Below are 5,730 nucleotides of genomic sequence, written 5' to 3'. Positions count from 1 at the left end.
GCGGGGGGCGCGGGTAGCGGGAGGAGGGCGCCCGGCGGCGGTGCTGGCGCGTCCTTGCGGGCAGCAGAGGGAGGGCCCCTGACGCCGGAGCCGGGACCGGAGAAAGTCTCGGAGACCAGGAGGAGGAACAGGCTGGCGTCTGCAGCGTGCGCTTCTCCATGGCAACGGGGCAGCGGGGCGGGGTCGGTCGCGACAGCGCCGGGCCTCCAGGGGGACGACTCTTATGTTCCCGCGAACTGGAGACCCGACATCGTCCGAGGCCGCGGACAGAACAGGTGAGAAGAGGCACAAAAACTGCCACCCCGCCGCAGGGAACGCGCCCACTGGGGCCTCGAGGGTGGCCCGCTGGACGCTGATGGACCCTCGAGGTCTGAGGCAGTCCGCTCTGTCCCTGATTTTCCCCGGTGGACGTGAGCTATCTCGGGGCTGCAGAGGCGAGGTGGAGAAGGGCTTTGTGCAGGGCTGGGATGTGCCGGTTCACTGGAAAAAGGTGCCGAGGGTGTTGCAAGGGGCTGAGGCTTGAGACAGAGAGAAGGACGCAGGAGGGGAGAGCCGTGGGACAGGGCGGCGTTTCATGAGGCTGAGAAGCCAGTGGGGTGGACAGCAGGGGCCTCCCATCCGTTCCTAAACGGCCCACACCCACCCCTTCCTTCCTCCGGAATCCCACCCTCACCTGCTGCGCTCTCAGTCAGCAACGATCAGCACAGAAGATGGACTTCCGACACCTCCTAAGTCACTCAGAACGCAGAAGCATCCTGCAGGTCTGGAGGTAACCAAAAGAGCTGGTGGGGCAGACTGGAGGGAAGGGGCCTTGGAGGTGAGGAGGTCGAGGAGCTGAGAGCCAGGTGTCTGCTGAGTCCACACTCGCTGTGCGGCACCCACACTCTCCTTGGGGTTCCTACATTCACTGTAGGGTGTCAACACTCGCAGTGAGGTGGGGCATCCACACTCACTGTGGAGCAGGACATCTACACTGGCTGGGGAGCAGGGTGGAACAAAGGACCTTGAACCCACTGGACCCATTACTTCAATGTGAGAGAACAGTGACCTGGAAGCAGAGGGGTGGCAGAGGCAGGAGCATGGAGGATCGGAGGTTTCAGAACATTGGGTGGGCAGTGGATAGGAATTATCTGGAAGTGACACCGTGGAGCCAAGACAGGCAGGGCAGGCAGAAAGCACATAACTTAAAGATTTTAACCCCACTCTATCAGCGGTCACGTTACATATAAGAGGATGAAGTGCTCCACTTGAAAGACAAAAATCTTCCACTGGAAAGAAAGCCAAGTATGTACCGAGTACTGTTTACGAGACACCACCTGTACCATAATGCTAGGGAAAGCAACAAACACCAACCAGAAAGCTGCTGTGGTTGTGTTCCCAGCACACAAAGAACCTTGGAGGCAAATATAATTACTAGAGATAAAGAAGGTCACTTTACAACGATAAGTTCAATTCCACAGGAAATGCTGGACTTAACTGCATACATTAGAAGAGAAACAGCCCAGCTGGTTGACTCGTTGGTTGGAGCATGGTACTAATACCACAAAGGACCAGGGTTTGATCCCTGTTCCTGCCAGCCGCCAAAAACCAAACCAAACCAAACAAAAAACAACAAAAAAGAGAAGGCTGAAAATCAATCAGCTATGCAATTTATCTCAAGAACTTAGAGAAAGAGGAATATAAATCTAAGGGAAGAATGAAATAAAGGTAATTGCAGAATTTAATGAAATAGAAAACAAATTGCAATGGGCACAGTGTGAAGGAAGGAGAAAGCTGGCTCTTTGCATGGCGCTGGGGTCCCCTCTTCCAAGGAGTGGGGGTCCAGAAGAGACTAGCTCTGGGGGGAGCTTGGTTTGGCCGCTCAGCAGAGGCCTCAGAGCCAGGGCCTTTCCATTTCTCTCCTCTATGTTGGGTCATAGTGGCTTCATCCCAAACCTATCTCCTGCAGGGCCACCGCAGCGGTCCTCACGGGCTGCTCAGAACCGACTCACTTCCCTGTGGAGGGAGGGCGCTTCCCAAGACTCCGGAGGCTCCCATCCAAGGGGTCCTCACACCTCTTTGGGCAAGACAGGGTGTCCTGAGCCCACTGAACAGACAGCTGAGGCCAGGGAAGGGCCAGCCGTGACCTCAGGCCTGAGCTCCCCTCCCCCAGAGCCCAGGCCCCATGGGGGTGGTCGGTCACTAGGAGGAGGGGGATAGATATTTGGGGGGAGAGCCTCAGTGTTCACTAGATATGATCGCTTCTCAATAATTCAGCCTACTTTAGAATTAGCCCCTGCTAAATTTGCCCCAGGTGGCAAACTTAATCTCAGTTAATTCCCCAGGACTCACATTTATGTCTCTGGGGAGGCCCACATGGCACCAAGGCACTGGGGAGGTCCTCTGGACGCATCCGCCTGGCAGTCCTGGGTGAGGTGCAGGTAGCGTCTGGTCAGACCCTTCTGCAGCCTGGCAGGTCGCGGCCAGACCACCGCCATCAGCCTCCCCGGAGCCCGTCTTGAGTTGGGCCCCTGCGGTCCTCTGAGGTCCTGAAGATGTCGTAGCCTGGGTGGAGAGAACAGCCAGGGCGGCGACACCAGGGGACATGGATAGATATCCACTAGGAGTACTTTCCAAGCATCGTAACTCCGCCACACCCCCAACCCCCAGGAAATCTCTGACCCCTCCTCATCCAGCGTCTCTCGACCCCGACCAAGAGCGTGGGGACTGGGCCCCTGGCCCGCATTGTGACTCCAGTGTAGAGACACTCACTTGCAAAGCAGCTCTTGGCCGTGGGGGTGCCCCAGCCCCGGGCTGCGCAGGTGAGGCGGGACCAGGGCCCAGCGCTCACCTCCCCGCGCGCCACGGCCAGGGCCGCCCCCGCAGGTACCTGGGGAGGGCCCGTGACTGCCCTCGCCTGCCCTCGCCAGCCCAGGTGAGCACCTGCCCTTGCACAGGCGCCGAAGGTGAGGCGGGCGTGGCCCAAACCTCCTGCCGCGCCCCCGCCTCCTCCTGGGCCGGGAAGAGTGCAGACCCCCGGGACCCCGTGGCCGCCTCGGGGCTCGGTCACCCCCTTGATCCTGTGGGCGCCCCCTCTGGTCCCCTGTGGCTCTGGGACTGCGGGACCGGCCAGCCCGTGGCACGCGTCCTGGAGGAGGTCGCTGGGTCCAGCACCAGCTCCGAACGCCGCGCGGAAGCTCGCCCAGGGGCTTCGGTTCCGCGATGTTACCTGCCGCTCCCCAGGTGAGCCCTCAGGTGCCGCCCTCCGAGGCCCACCCGTGCTTGGACGAAGGCAGACGCGTCCCCTCCCACGAAGTCCCCTCCGGCGGCAAGCTGCGCTCCCCCTGAGGAAATCTGACCAGCCTCGGGAAGAGCGTGGAGGCCACCGTGGAGACCCCAGACCTGGGCCGCGCCTTTTGTTGGGAGGATCCTGACGCACGGGGCCGGCATCTCCACTGGCTGTCTGTCTGTCTGTCGGGGAGGATGCCCAGGGTCCCGCTCATTCCTCTGCAGACGCTGACCGAGCTCGGCTGTTTGCATTCTAGCACTGAACACTGGACATCTGGAACTGGAGCTGGTGGAGGTGGGGGCATGTGGGTGTGACTGGAGCAAATACAAAGGCTCGGGGCCGGGGAGGCAGGGGACATGGGGAGGGGCTCATGGAACCAGGGAAGTTTCACTTTCTGGAAAGAAACCGCAGGTTACCGACCCAGGCCAAGGCTGATCAGGCTCCCAGGCCCAACTAAGGTCGGGGAGAGGTGGGTTAAAGGAGGAGCAGGAACTTGGGGCCATGGGGATCACCACAGCTTAGAGGGTGAATGGAGCTCCCAGTCCAGTCCCTGGGACTACGCCAGCCACTCTTCCTCACTGGCAGAGGAGCCTCCGCCTGGTCCTCTGCAGACCACACGCAACAACCTACCCACCACCGCTGCCTGCCGCCCCTCTTGGTAGGAGTGGGGCGGGGAGGTGACTAAGTCCCAACACATCAGCCAATCAGCCAATCCCAAGACGTTCAGCATTTCTGAGTAGAGAATGAAAGAGGCCGAGGATGCCCTGCAAGGGGGAGATCCTCAATCCTGTGAGTGCTCCCTGCCTCCACCTCTAGGAATCCATCCTGAAGGTGTACTCCAAACACACAAGATGACTTAGGCACAGAGGGTCTCACTGTGGCATTATTTGAAATAGCAAGGGTTGGAAGCCTCCCAGGGTCCCCTTGCTGCATGCTGCCCACTTACACTGGTGCACATCCCACGGGGGTCCCAGCAGCTGCAGAAGACAATGAGCGAGGTCTCCACGCTGCGACAGGAAGCCTCCTCCAGGCGGTGTTGATGCATGAAGAAAGGCCAGTGAAGAACAGCGCTGTCAGGATGCCACACTCTGTGTAAGAACACAAATACAAACAGCTATTTTTTATATATGCAAATAAGAAGCAGTGAAAAGACTAACCTTACAGACGAAGGGAGAGAACAGGGTAGAGTCTCGGAGCACAGGCGAGACTTCTCTGAATGCACCTTGCTATGTAGTCTTGCTTTGTAGTAATATGCACATATCTTTTTACACATATAACAAAATAGCAAATAAAAAAATCCCTAGAAATTGAAAACAAATGGAAACAAAGTAACTTCAAACTATATCAAGTTGGTAAATTAATTTCACAGAAAAGATAATTATTCCAGCAGCCTCGGAACACTGTACTTTGAAGGTACATCCTCTAGGGATATACTAAGTTGAGGTGAACTGCCAAGAAATCTTAGACTTCATTCATAGTCTTCTTACTCATAATAATGTTAATATTTTTATTCTGAAACTGTCATATGTACATCACAGAGTAAAACAAGTAAGTATGTTAATGTTGTTAAGAACAAAGATTTTTTAGCATAAGTAAAGAGATACAGGTTTAAAAAAATCAAGGAATTTATATAAAAGTACACAAATCCTAAATTAGAATTGAAAAGAAGGTGAGCACATGATGTTTTTCCTTTTCAAAAAGAATACTTCTCACCTAACTGCTAACTGCGGAGGCCTAGAGGCAACGAAAACCTCATAACAACGAGCACCCCTCACGTCTAGGTTATAGGCTCTGAGGACCATCGCCACTGAAAGAAAAAAGGGCTGCCGAGAAATGTCCGATTCCAGGGCAGGGAATGTATGTAGGATGGCCTGGGAGTTCTCAGAGCCACCGCAAAGCAACGCCAAGTGTCTGTATAACATGCAGCCGCCTGAATGTTCACACATTGCTGGAGGGAGTATAAGATGGCATAGCCACTCTGGAGAAAGCCTGGCGATGTCTTATGAAACCAAGCGTTTACTTGCCCTTCGGACTTGGCAACTCCACACCCAGCTATTGACCCAAGAGAATGGAAAGCTGACACACGCCATGGCTTGGTCCGTAAGAGCAAGGCACTGCACAGGGCCCAGTGGCCACCAGCAAGAAAGTGGAAGAACAAGCTCTGGAATCTCCATCCTGTGGAGTACTACCCAGCAGTGCAAAGAAACAGACTCTGATGCATGCAGCAGCTGCATCCAGGAGCCACACACGCACAAGAGAGCACAGTGCGCCTGCGCTCACGTCGAGTTCCAGAACAGGCAAACCTAACATGGTTTTTAAAGTTTTCAACTTCTTTATTTTAAATTTTTTTTTCCTTTTTTTTTTTTGTCTTTTTTTTTTTTTACTGACCGGTAACGGGATCGCAACCCTCGGTGTCACGCCCGTACCGGGGACCGGCAACGGGATCGCAACCCTCGGTGTTG

Source organism: Galeopterus variegatus, unplaced genomic scaffold (genome assembly GCF_000696425.1).
Source record: "Galeopterus variegatus unplaced genomic scaffold, G_variegatus-3.0.2 Scaffold932, whole genome shotgun sequence".
Classification (NCBI taxonomy): domain Eukaryota; kingdom Metazoa; phylum Chordata; class Mammalia; order Dermoptera; family Cynocephalidae; genus Galeopterus; species Galeopterus variegatus.
This window is presented reverse-complemented; position numbering follows the sequence as displayed.